We start from the raw sequence: 15,574 nt of genomic DNA, 5'->3' as shown, positions 1-15,574 counted from the left end.
GACAGTGTGGATAAGACTCCAATAACACAGGCCACTGGACTTCTAATTAAATAAAAACAGATAATATGGAATCAAGGACACATGAAAAGGGGTCTGGTGTCAATTATAAATCAGGAACTTTTAAGTATAACTACTGGCCATTTAGAGAGCCTTAAAGCTACAAGGGAAAAGGATCTTAATACTAGTATTGAAGATTCCATATAGAACAGTATTTGGTCACCTAAACAGTTCAAACCTACATCTGCATATATGTGAAGGTTCTCTGAAAGTTATACCCAAATATCTTTACAAAATAAAAAAATTCCTTCCAGTAGCACCTTAAAGACCAACTAAGTTAGTTCTAGGTATGAGCTTTCGTGTGCATACACACTTCTTCAGATACACTGAAACAGAAGTCACCAGACCCTTCTATATAGTGAGAAGGTGGGGAGAGGTATTACTCAGAAGGGTGGTGGGAATGGGTGATTGGCAGATAGCTGTGATGAGCCTGTTGACGACTCTTAACGACTGCAATAGGTCTTACAGGAAAAAGCAAGGGGTGAGAAGGTGAAAAATGGCTTTGTCGTGTATAATGAGATAAGAATCCAATGTCTTTGTTCAGACCAGGTCTCTCCATGGTTTTAAGTTTGATAATAAGTTGCAATTCAGCAGCTTCTGAATTTCCCACCACCCTTCTGAGTAATACCCCTCCCCACCTTCTCACTATATAGAAGGGTCTGGTGACTTCTGTTTCAGTGTATCTGAAGAAGTGTGCATGCACACGAAAGCTCATACCTAGAACTAACTTAGTTGGTCTTTAAGGTGCTACTGGAAGGAATTTTTTTATTTTGTTTTGACTATGGCAGACCAACACGGCTACCTATCTATAACTCCAAATATCTTTGTATGCCAGTTCAAATTTTACACACAAACTCTGTCTTCCCAACTTTGTTGGAGGTTTGCTCCCAAGAAGAAGAAGAAGAAGAAGAAGAAGAAGAAGAAGAAGAAGATTTTATTTATACCCCACCCTCCCCGGCCAAGACCGGGCTCAGGGCAGCTAACACCAAATATAAAATACAGTAAAAACATTTTAAACAACATCCGCGACCAGGGGAAAGAGACAGTGGAAGAGCCTTTGACAACATTTGTTGGAGTTTTATGAAGAAGAATCTCCAAGGGATGGGGGTAGGCCAAGGTTTTGAAAATGGTATAAGTGCGATATACTCTGAACAGAAAGCTAAATTAATTGTAAACAGTGTTGTGATGGATGAAATCTCCATAGAAAAAGATACACGACAGGGATGCCCAATATCCCCTCTACTTTTTATATCTGTCCTGGAGGTTTTATTAAATATGATTAGAAGGGACCAGCTGGTTAAAGGAATACAGGTCGGAGCAAAACATTACAAATTAAGGGCATTTGCAGATGACTTAGTGTTAACATTGCAACAGCCAGAGGCTAGCACCAAAAGAGTGTTAGAGTTAATTGAGATATTTGGTCAAGTGGCAGGATTTAAATTGAATAAACAAAAAACAAAAGTGCTGGGAAAAAATTTAACAATGGAAGAAAAAGATAGATTTCAGAATGAAACTGGTCTGGAAATAACGAAAAAAGTGAAATACCTGGGGGTGAATCTAACATCTAAGAATGTTAATCTATTTAAAGATAACTATGAAAAATGTTGGACAGAAGTGAAGAAAGATCTAGATATATGGTCTAGGCTGAGACTTTCCTTGTTAGGCCGAATTGCTGTTATCAAGATGAACGTATTGCCGAGGATGTTGTTTTTATTTCAGACACTACAGATTTTGGACAAGATGGAGTGTTTCAAGAGGTGGCAGAAAGATATCTCTAAATTTGTCTGGCAGGGCAAAAAGCCCAGAATAAAGTTTAAGATCTTAGCAGATGCGAAAGATAGAGGGGGGTTTGCCCTGCCAGACTTAAAACTCTATTATGAAGCAGCAGCTTTCTGCTGGCTGAAGCAATGGCTACTTCTTGAGGACACAGACATTTTGGATCTGGAAGGGTATGACAATAACTTTGGTTGGCATGCGTATTTATGGTATGACAAGGTAAAGGTTCATAAGGGTTTCAAAAATCATATTGTCAGGAAGGCATTGTATAACGTTTGGATTTGATATAAAGATTTGTTGGAAAGTAAAACCCCCAGGTGGTTGTCACCAATGGAAGCTAAGGCTGTGAAAAGGCTTAATATGGACACCAATTGGCCAAAATATTGTGAAATTTTAGAACAAGATGGTGAAAAGTTTAAACTTAAGAGTTATGATAAGCTGAAGCATAAAGTTCGAGATTGGTTACATTACCATCAGATAAATGAAGTATTTAAGCTAGACAGGAAGGTAGGATTCCAGAAGGAGAGGTCGAAGCTAGAAACAGAACTGTTAGAACCCAATACTAAGAATTTGTCTAGAATGTATAACTTGTTGCTGAAATGGAACACTCAGGATGAAACGGTGAAATCAGCTATGATTAAATGGGCACAAGATATTGGTCATGATATTATGTTTGCTGACTGGGAACAGTTATGGACCACCGGTATTAATTTTACGGCATGTAGTGCCTTGAAAGAAAACATAATGAAAATGATCTATAGGTGGTACATGACCCCAGTCAAGCTTGCAAAGATCTATCATCTGCCCAATAACAATTGTTGGAAATGTAATGAGTCTGAAGGAACCTTCTATCACCTTTGGTGGACCTGCCCAAAGATTAAGGCCTACTGGGAAATGATCTATAATGAAATTAAGAAAATCCTTAAGTTGACATTTGTAAAGAAACCGGAGGCTTTCCTCCTGGGCATGGTCGGCCAAGTGGTACCAAAGAAGGATAGAATATTCTTTATGTATGCAACTACAGCAGCAAGAATTCTTTTGGCAAAGTATTGGAAGATGCAAGAACTACCCACTCTGGAAGAATGGCAGATGAAGGTGACTGAATTTATGGGACTGGCAGAGATGACCGGCAGAATCCGAGACCAGAGGAAGGAGGCAGTGGAGGAAGATTGGAAAAAAATTTAAAGTATATCTTAAGAACTGTTGTAAAATTTTGGACTGTTAAGATGTCAAGGGGTAAGAAACAGAGAATTACAGCTGTAATCGTTTAAGTTGAGAAAATTCAAAAAAGTTAAATGAAAAAATTGACTGAAGGGTTGCTAAAAAATTGCAAAACAAGGATGCAGTGAAGGGGAGGTATGGGGAAGTCACATTTTATTTATCTTTCTGTGTTTTTTCTTTTCTTTTCTTGTTTTCTGTTTTCTGTTTTGGAAATTAATAAAAATTATCTTTAAAAAAAAAAAGAGACAGTGGAAGAGGACTGGAAGAAATTCAAAATATATCTTAAAAATTGTTGTAAAATTGAGGAATGTTAAGATGTCAAGGGGTAAGAAGTAGAGAATTACAGCTGTAACTAACAAGCTTATGGAAACGTAATGAAAGGGAACTAATAGACAAACTGACTAAAGGGTTGCTAAAGAATTCCAAAATAAGGATGCAGCGAAAGGGAGGTATGGGGAAGTCGGAGGAAAGAAGGTGTATGAAAATAAGATTATGAAATTATACATGTTTAAATGTTTTGTATGTTTTTGTCTTGTGTTTTGTTTGTTTTTATTATGTGTTTGAAAAATGAATAAAAATTATTTTTAAAAAAAATTTAAACAACAAACAAACAAACAAACAAACAAACAAACAAACAAACAAATGGTTGATTAAAATATAGGTTAAAATACAGCTTAAAATACAGCCTCATTTTAGTGGTAGCCCATAAATCAGTATCATAAGAGGAGAAAATGTCAAATATTCACCAGGGCCAACCAGCCATGCTGGTCCTACATAGGCCAGCAAAAAGATCCAAGGGAAAATTTATATACAAAATCCCATATAAGGGGTTCAATCTAATAATAATAATAATAATAGGGGGTCAGACTGAGTCCAGCCCAAAGGCCAGGCAAAACAGCTCCATCTTGCAGGCCCTGTGGAAAGATGTCAAATCCCGCAGGTCCCTGATCTCCTGTGGTAGGGCATCCCACCAGGCCAGGGCCAGGGCTGAAAAGGCCCTGGTCCTAGTTGAGAACAATCTAAATTCCTTGCGGCTTGGGACCTCCAAAGTGTTGTTATTTATGGATCTTAAAGTCCTCCGCAGGGCATACTAGGAGAAGCAGTCCCATAGGTAAGAGGGTCCTAGGCCGCATAGGGCTTTAAAGATCAAAACCAGCACCTTGAACCTGACCCTGTACTCCACCGGGAGCCAGTGCAGCTGGTAAAGCACTGGATGACTGTGAAGCCACTTTTCTTTCCATTTCTTGTGGGAATGCCCACTGGTCTCAGCTTTTTGGATGGAAGTGTTTGCAGAAATATCATAGAGTTGGAAGGGACCCTAAGGGTTATCTAGTCCAACCCCCTGCAATGCAGGAATCTCAGCTAAAGCATCCATGACAGATGACCATCCAACCTCTGCTCATCTCCTTTCTTATAACTTGAAGCCATTGGTTGTGAAGCCATCACAAACATTTAAAGCTGAAATGGAGGCATGCCCACAATTAGCACTATTAAATATATAGGGTGATACTCTAAAATGACTCTTTTCTAAGAAAGATCTGCCTCTGGAAATGTAATATAAGAACTTAGTGGAACCCTGCAATTGCTGAACAGATAACTCATGAGATTTGTGTAATGGAAGGTACAAAATGAGCAGAACAAGCTTATGAAATCTGGTAGGCTTACTGATTGCTATCATGCCTGAGGAGAGGTATTTTGTGCTGGAACCTGATTTATCAGGAAGTATGGTGTAAAGAGTATTGCCCTTTATTTACTTAGGTATGTCAAAATCAGCACCATTGTTGAATTAAGTATTTGGCAAGAGTAGGATTTTCCACCTCCAGGAGGGATTGGATTACCTACTGAAAGTCTCAGCCTGGTCAATCATTGCTTTATCAGTTTCTGCCAATTCCTGTTCAGCTGTACAGTCTCAAGGTTGAAAGTGAGGTCACCTGGCTCTGACGCTTGAGCCAATATGTAACAGGGTGTCAGGGTGTGAGTCACAGCATGCCTCACTTTCCCATTTCTTTCCCATTTCAGTATATTGTATCTGTGAAAGGGCTGGCATGGGTTGCCATTTCACATAACTAGTAGGGTAAGAGAGCTGGAAATAAAATTCCATCTAGCAACCAATGTGCCCCTTGGGTTTCAGATACTACATGGGTTGACGAGCCTAAAAAGCCAGAGACACAAAGCCCCTCTAGCCTCTTAGTTTGGTCAGAATCGAGTACCATATACTTTCAGAGTTAACACTAAATACATTACTTCTGGTAAATGAACCACCATAGCCTCTAGAGGGCCATGAAAATTTCTATCCAAGGCTTTTTAGACTGGTCTAACCATGTACAGTCATACTTCATGTTACGTTTGCTTCAGGTTGAGCATTTTCAGATTGCGTCCCGTGGCAACCCAGAAGTACCAGAAAGGAATACTTCTGGGTTTTGACGCCTGCGCATGCACAGACGTGCAAAATGACATCACACACATGTGCAGAAGCGGTGAATGGTGACCTGCAGACACGCAGACGCAGGTTGCGTTCTGCTCATATTGCGAACGGGCCTCCGGAATGGATCCCATTCGCAACCAGAGGTACCACTATACTATCTGAAACCAAAGAGTCACATTGGCTGCCAGATGTGAAATAAATTGGCATTATTTTCAGCTCTCCTACCCCACTAAACTAAGAAGCATTTACTTGTTGCAGGGAATAAATGAAGAGGGGGAGAACCATATTGACCATCTTGATTGACCAACCAACCAGCCAACCAACCAACCAACCAACCACTATTTCCCTTTTCATTTGAAGTGGGAAACAACAGTTACCACTTTCAGAACAGGAAAGGAAATTAAATTCATTTCCAACCACGCATTAATATTCCGAACTGTTCCAAAATTGGAGACCACAGTCCCAGAAACTACCTATCAGATGGTAAACTTCACAAGGTTATGAATACCCGCTGTGCTGTTTGGAAACCAGTAATGATGGAAAATAGCGAACAAACAAACATCAGTTTATTATTTATATTTATCAGATAAATTACAGCCCTTAATTGCTCTGACATGGTGTAAGAAGAAGAGTTTGGATTTGATATCCTGCCTTTCACTCCCTTTAAGGAGTCTCAAAGCGGCTAACATTCTCCTTTCCCTTCCTCCTCCACCAGTGGCGTAGCGTGGGTTGTCAGCACCCGGGGCAAGGCAAGTAATTTGCGCCCCCTAACCCGTGGATTTGCGCCCCCTAAACCGTGGATTTGCCCGAACCCCAGATGTTGCGCCCGGTGCGGCCGGCCCCCCCTGCACCCCCACGCTACGCCACTGTCCTCCACAGCAAACACTCTGTGAGGTGAGTGGGGCTGAGAGACTTCAAAGAAGTGTGACTAGCCCAAGGTCACCCAGGAGCTGCATGTGGAGGAGAAGAGACATGAACCCAGTTCCCCAGATTATGAGACTACCGCTCTTAACCACTACACGACACTGGCTCCCCAATAGCTCTAGGTTCCCCAGATTATGAGACTACCGCTCTTAACCACTACACGACACTGGCTCCCCAATAGCTCTAGGTTCCCCAGATTATGAGACTACCGCTCTTAACCACTACACCACACTGGCTCTCCACACTGGCCCTCTAATATCCCGTCCTGTTCCAAAATTGGAGACCACAGTACCAGAAGATACAGATCAGATGGTACATTTCACAAGGTTATGAATGTTACTATAAAGAAGCAATGCGGAAGCAAGAAGCAGCTAAGCCAGCTGCTGCTGGCTGGAAAGCCAGACAGGATGTTTGTGACTGTTACCATGGCAAGGAAGGGGCAGTCCTTTCTCCGTACTGAGCACAGGATGTTAGCTCAGTGTGTGTGTCATATGACCTGTACAGGATGTACATGGGTGGAGTTAGAGTTTCTCTCTGTTGTTCAAAGAGTGCAGACATCTTTATCTGTATGGCTGCTAAAGACAGAAATAAAGGCATGTAAATACACTTCTGTCTGTCTGATTCCCCTCCCTGGGGATATGCAGGGAGGAGAAGAAGCAGTGGTGTGTTTTTCTCACAGTCTGGGAAAAATCGCCGATACAGACCTCGCCTGTTTTACCTGCCGGGAGTCGCAGGAGGGAGGTCAAAAGGAATTCAGCCGGTGCCTGGACAGATAGGCACATACCTCTGACCGAGGCAGAATTCCAACAATGAATACCCGCTGTGCTGTTTGGAAACCAATAATGATGGAAAATAGCAAACAAACAAACATCAGTTTATTATTTATATTTATCAGATAAATTACCGCCCTTAATTGCTCTGACATGGTGTAGGAAGATGGTGGGGTGGGGTAACTCTTAAGAAGACCAGGGAAAAGAAGGAGGAAATTAAGAGGAAAGAAAGATCTCCACATGAAAGAATAGGACAGCATCAGAAGGCATTGGAAGACACCCAAAATGAGACTGGGGTCCACTGCTTGCCTGTTTGTGCCGTAGAAACCGAAACAGCTCCAATTGGGGCTTGGTTAATTATGGAAAATATATACAGCTCCCCATCAGGCAGCCTTTATTGCAAAACAGAAATCATAAAAGTGGACTTTGGGGTTTATGGAAATTGTGTTATGTTGGCTCAAGACATGCATTGCTTAAAACCCACAACCCTTTAGGGGATTACTTCACTCTCAGGTGGAAAATCTTACCTCGGTCACTTGGCTGTTTGCCACAGTTGAGAGCAGTAAAGGTGTTGTGTGGGTGCCAACGGAAGGACATTGCAATGTTTGTGTGTCACTGACCTCTGTGGTCAGAAAGGGCAATGGAGATTCTTTTGTACATAGTCAGATGTTCCCAAACTTCACCTTGTTCCGGAAATACTGTGTTGCAATTCTCCAAAAACCTTATATATATGGTCTCCTTTTTCATAAAGGACCTCATCTGGGCTTCAAATCATCTTCTCACCACACCGCCAAAGTGGGATAGCATCAAGCCTCAGCCATGAAGATCCTTTACCTTCTCTTTGCTGTCTTCTTAGTCTTCATCCAAATAATTCCAGGTAAGAGATGGGTGGACAATTCCGAGGTATAGAGTCCAACAGTAGGTTTAGAGGTGATTCTATAAACTGGGCAGCATGGAGTCATTAGGTTGTGAATTACACTGTATTTAATGAATGTTTTTTCCATGTAAGTGTGCCAACGAAAGTAGAGAGCTACCACTCACTTCCTTGCAGCTGCAGGAACTGCAGTCCTCAGATAAATTGGCTTACTGAGCCCATGTCAGTCCTGCTTGTACAATGTTATTTGTGCAACGGCTGCAGATTTGCAAAGCTAAACAGGGTCCAGTATGGTTTCAAATTGGGGGGGGGGGGGCTACATGTTGACATTCCTGCATTACAGAGGGTAGGATGAGATGACAGTAAGAGTAGTTCTACAGTGTTAGGGTCTCCCTCCGGAAGTTGTGGACTCTCCTTCTTTGGAGGTTTTAAGTAGAGGTTCGATGGCCATCTGTCCTACATGCTTTAGCTCAGATTCCTGCATTTCAGGGGGTTGTACTGGCTGAACTTTGTGGTCTCTTTCCAACTCTACAATTCTTTGATTTTTATGGTCCATGAAGTCCATTCCAACTCTACAATTTGACGAATCGTTGATTGTATGTAAGCAAACCCAACAGTGAGCCAACAGTGTGATGCGGCAGCTAAAAAAGCCAATGCAATTCTGGGCTGCATCAATAGGAGTATAGCATCTAGATCAAGGAAAGTAATAGTGCCACTGTATTCTGCTCTGGTCAGACCTCACCTGGAGTACTGTGTCCAGTTCTGGGCACCACAGTTCAAGAAGGACACTGACAAACTGGAACGTGTCCAGAGGAGGGCAACCAATATGGTCAAAGGCCTGGAAACGATGCCTTATGAGGAACGGCTAAGGGAGCTGGGCATGTTTAGTCTGGAGAAGAGGAGGTTAAGGGGTGATATGATAGCTATGTTCAAATATATAAAAGGATGTCACATAGAGGACGGAGAAAGGTTGTTTTCTGCTGCTCCAGAGAAGCGGACACGGAGCAATGGTTCCAAACTACAAGAAAAAAGATTCCACCTAAACATTAGGAAGAACTTCCTGACAGTAAGAGCTGTTCGACAGTGGAATTTGCTGCCAAGGAGTGTGGTGGAGTCTCCTTCTTTGGAGGTCTTTAAGCAGAGGCTTGACAACCATATGTCAGGAGTGCTCTGATGGTGTTTCCTGCTTGGCAGGGGGTTGGACTTGATGGCCCTTGTGGTCTCTTCCAACTCTATGATTCTATGATTCTAAACCCCCATAAAAGGATATGGTTGCTAGAGACTTTCCCCAACAAAGGGGCCTCAGATGTCCCTTTTGACACCTTCCAAGGCCACCAGTCCACCCACTTCAGTTATTATCATTATTAACTGAGAATATTTCTGTGTGCTTTCTTTGGTTGAAGAGGCTGCATATGGGTGTGTGCGAGGTTAGCATGGCCCAGAGAAGGCATCAGATTGGCTATGCACAGGGATTCATTAGTGAGGTTGAAGGGCTGGGGACCCCTCCTGCTGTCCCCTTGAACTCCAGAGAAAGCAGGAAAGGAGGATTGGAAAGTGGTCCTAAGGCCTTGGCAAATTGCAGGTGTAATAATAAGCAGTGCTTCCAATGATTTACAGGGTCTTAACATATCAATTGAGCTCCCGTTGCTCAGACCCAGCTCCTGCCAACCTAGCCATTCAAAAGCATGCCAAACAAGTGCATGTAGATAAATAGGTAATGCTCTGGCGGGAAGGTAAATGGTGTTTCCGTGCACTGCTCTGGTTTTGCCAGAAGCGCCTTAGTCATGCTGGCCACATGACCCGGAAAAACTGTCTGCGGACAAATGCCGCCTACCTTGGCCTGTAAAGCGAGATGAGCGCCGCACCCCCAGAGTTGTCTGCGACTGGACTTAACTGCCAGAGGTCCTTTACCTTTTTTAACATATCAATAACATTAATGTCCTATATACTTACAGAGGTCATCCCCCTATGCATCTTTATTGTTAGTATTATTAATAATAACAATATCTTGGGTGGGGGGACATAAAATCATGGAAAGGAAGGGTGGAATGAAGTATCCTGGCACAGGGCATGGCCTCCTCCTGGAATCTTGAGCAGGAGCCAACCCACAATGCAACATTTTGTTGCAGGTCTCATCAATTGGTAATTTATTAACAGCAGTTCTGAGGGCAGGAGGGCAGGGGAAATAACCTTTCTTCTTTTTAAGAGCATTAACAAGCCATGATCACAATTAAAAAAAGAAAGAAAGCAAAGCAGGAACAGAAGTGCCTCCAGCACTAAAGTGGTTTGCACAGCTCAGGAGAGGGCAAGCTTCTTTCGCTGTGGAAGGACGAGGGTGTGAGACGAGGTATTGCAGGCCAGTAGCATTCACAAAAAAGTTTTCTGCTCTGCCCCCTGCATCTCCCCTACTCAGCTCCTACAAGCCAACTCAGGAGGTTCTTTCCCTTTCTCTTTTTTTATTGTAATAGGAAGGGCTGGATATCCTGCAGATGATACCATGGAATGCAGGCTTGCACAAGGTTTCTGTAAATATGGACGATGCCCCCTTAGGACAGAACATACTGGGGGAACATGCCAAGACGGACGTCTACTGTGCTGCAAAAGGTAATGCAACTGTCACCAGGATGGTGTCGGGCAGTGTGGTGGCAAGGTTAGCATAGCTGAGGCATACTACTGGGGGCATCAGATTGGCTCCACCAGTGTGCCTGGACCACCCGAACCTTTCCACTGCCATGCCATCCCCTCTTGCTTTCCTGATCTGCAGCAGTGATCTTGCTGCCAGGAAACCAGGTTTTGGGCACTGCACCTCCCCACATGGGTCTTAATACAATCATGTTTTCAATTGGACCATTCCAACATTATTTTCAATCAATCAATCAATCAATCAATCAATCAATCCATTCATCAATCCAACAACATGGAAAACATCATTGTTGTTGTTTAGTCGTGTCCGACTCTTCGTGACCCCATGGACCGGAGCACGCCAGGCACTCCAGGCACTCCTGTCTTCCACTGCCTCCCGCAGTTTGGTCAGACTCATGTTTGTGGCTTTGAGAACACCATCCAACCATTTCGTCCTCTGTTGTCCCCTTCTCCTTGTGCCCTCCATCTTTCCCAACATTAGGGTCTTTTCCAGGGCGTGGTAAACTTGCCCCCAACCACTCGCCCCTCCCTCACCTGTCTTTGCTCTCCGGCCAGACCAGGTTTCTTGAGCAGGGTTGGCAGGCATGTTTACATTTACAAAAACAGAACAAACTAGAACCGGTAAGGCTGCCACCACTCCCTTTGGTCCGGGGAACTCAGAGCCACAACCCAGGGAGAAGGCTGTGCCCAGTTATTACTAATTATCCCCACTCCACAAGTTGTATCCACAAACCTGCAGACAGAAATTCCACAGTAGAGCGTAACCAAGCGTAAGGCTAGGAATTAGCTTTCCCCCCTGGAAAGGCACATAAACCAAACAGTTTCTTCTTTAAAAATTTATTTTAAAAGAACATAAGAAAACATGCTTCTCCATCACAAAGGATGAAAGGACAGCTACTTAGATGGAACATCAGCATCCGGGCGATTTGCGGATTGCAGAGCGCGCTATCTCAGCCATTCCCAAGATCTTTTATCCCCAATTTGCACCTAGCGTCGGGACCCCCGAAACCAATCATAACTCCTGATTATTTTCAAATTCTCCAATGACCGGTCTGCGGGCTAATCAATCTAACTTCTGGCAGCTTGTCTCATTAAGAACCCAGAGCCTAAATCAAAGGGGTTTCCTCCCTTCCGTGGCGTTTATGCAGATGCACATTCCCAGGCAATCAAGGCCAGATAACATCACTGAGGGAATACACATAACTTCGGAACCAGGTGTCAACACTTTCATTAAATCAGGGGTTTCCTTTCCCATAGTAAGCCTGTTAGTCTGAGGTTAAAGGGACAAGACTTATTTCCCATGGTCCTTGTGGCTTGTTGGTTACCGAAAAGGCCTCACTCTTGTTGCTTGACCAAGGAACAGCTTCTAAACAGAGACTAACTTTACTACACAGGGAGTTTTCTCTTCTCATGAGGTGGCCAAAGTATTGGATCCTTAGCTTCAGGATCTGTCCTTCCAGTGACCACTGAGAGCTGATTTCCTTAAGAATGGATGCGTTTGATCTTCTTGTGGTCCATGGGACTCTCAAGAGTCTCCTCCAGCACCATAATTCAAAAGCATCAATTCTTCCGCGATCAGCCTTCTTTATGGTCCAGCTCTCACTTCCATACATCACTACTGGGAAAACCATGGCTTTAACTATACGGACCTTTGTGGGCAAGGTGATGTCTCTGCTTTTTAAGATGCTGTCTAGGTTTGCCATCACCTTTCTCCCAAAGAGCAGGCGTCTTTTAATTTCTTGACTGCTGTCACCATCTGCAGTGATCATGGAGCCCAAGAAAGTAAAATCTCTCACTGCCTCCATTTCTTCCCCTTCTATTTGCTAGGAGGTGGTGGGCCCAGTGGCCATGATCTTTGTTTTTTTTTATGTTGAGCTTCAGACCATATTTTGCGCTCTCCTCTTTCACCCTCATTAAAAGTTTCTTTAATTCCTCTTCACTTTCTGCCATCAAGGTTGTGTCATCTGCATATCTGAGGTTGTTGCTATTTCTTCCGGCGATCTTAATTCCGGCTTGGGATTCATCCAGCCCAGCCTTTCACATGATGAATTCTGCATATAAGTTAAATAAGCAGGGAGACAATATACAGCCTTGCCGTACTCCTTTCCCAATTTTGAAGCAATCAGTTGTTCCATATCCAGTTCTAACTGTAGCGTCTTGTCCCACATAGAGATTTCTCAGGAGACAGATGAGGTGATCAGGCACTCCCAATTCTTTAAGAACTTGCCATAGTTTGCTGTGGTCGACACAGTCAAAGGCTTTTGCATAGTCAATGAAGCAGAAGTAGATGTCTATCTGGAACTCTCTAGCTTTCTCCATAATCCAGCGCATGTTTGCAATTTGGTCTCTGGTTCCTCTGCCCCTTTGAAATCCAGCTTGCACTTCTGGGAGTTCTCGGTCCACATACTGCCTGAGGCTTCCTTGTAGAATTTTAAGCATAACCTTGCTAGCGTGTGAAATGAGTGCAATTGTGCAGTAGTTGGAGCATTCTTTGGCACTGCCCTTCTTTGGGATTGGGATGTAGACTGATCTTCTCCAATCCTCTGGCCACTGCTGAGTTTTCCAAATTTGCTGGCATATTGAGTGTAGCACCTTAACAGCATCATCTTTTAAAATTTTAAACAGTTCAGCTGGAATATCATCACTTCCACTGGCCTTGTTATTAGCAGTCCTTTCTAAGGCCCATTTGACTTCACTCTCCAGGATGTCTGGCTCAAGTTCAGCAACCACACTACCTGGGGTGTACGAGACATCCATTTCTTTCTGGTATAGTTCCTCTGTGAATTCTTGCCACTTCTTCTTGATGTCTTCTGCTTCTGTTAGGTCCTTTCCACTTTTGTCTTTTATTATGGTAATCTTTGTACGAAAACATCATTACCTATCAATAAATCCAATAAAAACAACAGTCAAACAGAATGCAACATATTTACAAATGGTATAAGGTCAGATTATAAGGCCCAAGACGTGCCTGAATAATAATAATAAAAATCCCTATCTCTATGCAAACATCTTAAAGCACTTTCTTGATTTAACATGGGGTACTACAGAGGGCACATTGAATGAGATAGCCTAATACTATCAAGTCAGCAGACATTTGATTTTTTGCCACCATACGCTTGAATAGTTTGTGCTCGATAACTTTCACTACCAAACATTTGGGCCTTAAAAATCAGAGGATCCTGTGGCTCGACCTCTAATGCAGTACAAAGAGATGATGTCAGAACAGGAAATCCAGAGAGTCCGAACATGCTTGCAGAATTCTCTGAATCACAGACGGTGCTTTTATTCAAGCTCAGCCCCACCAAATGAGCACTGAATGGTAGAAATGTGAAGAATTGGTTGCTTTCCCCACATACACTTTCCCCTACGCTGCGTCCTCTTTCGGCTTGAGTTTTTCAAGAGTTACATAATGTTGGATGTCATGGCTATTATGTCATGGTTCCTCTACAATTCTATGATTCTGTCTCCAGTCTGCTGCTGTAAAGGGTTGAAAACGTGGCTGTCTGACATATAAACCCCTTGTCGCCAACTGTAATCCTTGCAAGTCATTGCCATTCAATTCCCACGTGAAAATGCTCCCTTTTATATACATGCCACCCAAGTTTTCACTTCACACGTCTGACAAAGTGGGCTAGAGTCTGTGGAGTCCATTATGCTGCAATCAATTATAGCTAGTCTCCAAGACTCCAGTTGTTGTTTTTCCTGCAAGAGACTATAATGTCTACCCCTCTGAAAATTCCTAATTCTAGGAACTCATCAATAGAATCCTATTCATTTGTACCCAGAAGTACAAATGATGTCTGGACCAGGATGCCTGAAAAACTCCTTACTCCCATCGTCATTACCAATACAGACCACAATTTTGTGAGTCAATAATTAGATAAACTGTCTCAGTTAATATAAGATGAAGCATAACCATTACGGCACTGCCTCGTTTATTTTGTCCCATAAGGAGAGATTAGAATCAAGACAGCTCCTAATTGTAACTTTATCAGTATATCATTGTCTTGGGTTAGGTTGTACAGCTGTAGAGTGTGGGAATTGTAGAGACTTGCCATTTAAGAGTGTATCAGACAAAGTATGACCAGAGTTGGGTATTAATTATCTGTCTTTTCTTTCGGTAGTCCTTGGAGTCAATGAGCCAAGTACAGTCAATGCAAGACCTCTGATATTCTTCTCTGTCTACTTCTGAAATGGCTGACATCAGCTTTGGAGTCAAGGGTGAAGAGCTGCTTATCTGAATGGATTTAAGTGCTGGAGAAAATCGACCCCTACAGTTCTGTACGCTACATTCTGGAAATGAAACAAATTCCCAATAGTTAAGAAAAGGTTAAAAAAAAGGATTTCTCTGCTGTGACATTGAAAACCAATGGTGTTGAAAGATGGATAAGGAAAATATTTTTTAAAAAATAATTATAATCTTTTTTCTAGATTTATTAAAAGTTATGTATTAAATTGGAGAATATTTGTTATAAAAATACATAAATATTATAATATGCATATTTTAAAAGTCTTCTCTTTCATCCACCTTTCGGTTTGGATTGGAGCAAGACTTCCAATCATGTTAGGAGAAGAACAATGGATTGTAATAGGTCTACTCTAAGCATGACTAAGTATGGTTTTATGTCCATACCTCCCAGTCCCTCTCTTTCTCTGGCACTCTGCAAGTACTATGTGGCATTGTCTTATATCCCATGTTAATTGTGATCCCTGTAGATCACCACAACCTCCTATGGATCTTTGGACAGACACACAAGGGTAAAAAGTCTTAGGTCATTGTGAATGCAAACATGCAATATGGGGTGTGTTATTTGCATTGATTGATCATTCTGTCTTTTTTCTCCTGCAAAACTTTAATAAAAAAGTTCATCTTCAACAGGACAA

The 15,574-nt window shown here is 42.5% G+C and overlaps 1 long non-coding RNA gene across 1 annotated transcript; it reads left to right on the top strand.

Moving 5' to 3' along the window:
• The first annotated feature begins 7,891 nt into the window (after window positions 1-7,891).
• On the top strand, window positions 7,892-15,574 carry LOC309338016. The gene is made up of 3 exons (XR_014154574.1): window positions 7,892-8,050; window positions 10,516-10,651; window positions 14,815-15,574. It is a non-coding gene; the product is annotated as an uncharacterized lncRNA (long non-coding RNA).

This window comes from Podarcis erhardii, assembly GCF_964252035.2.
Source record: "Podarcis erhardii genome assembly, chromosome: 3".
NCBI classification, from domain to species: domain Eukaryota; kingdom Metazoa; phylum Chordata; class Lepidosauria; order Squamata; family Lacertidae; genus Podarcis; species Podarcis erhardii.
Note: the sequence above shows the minus strand (reverse complement) of the source record. Positions and strands in the feature narration are given on the sequence as shown.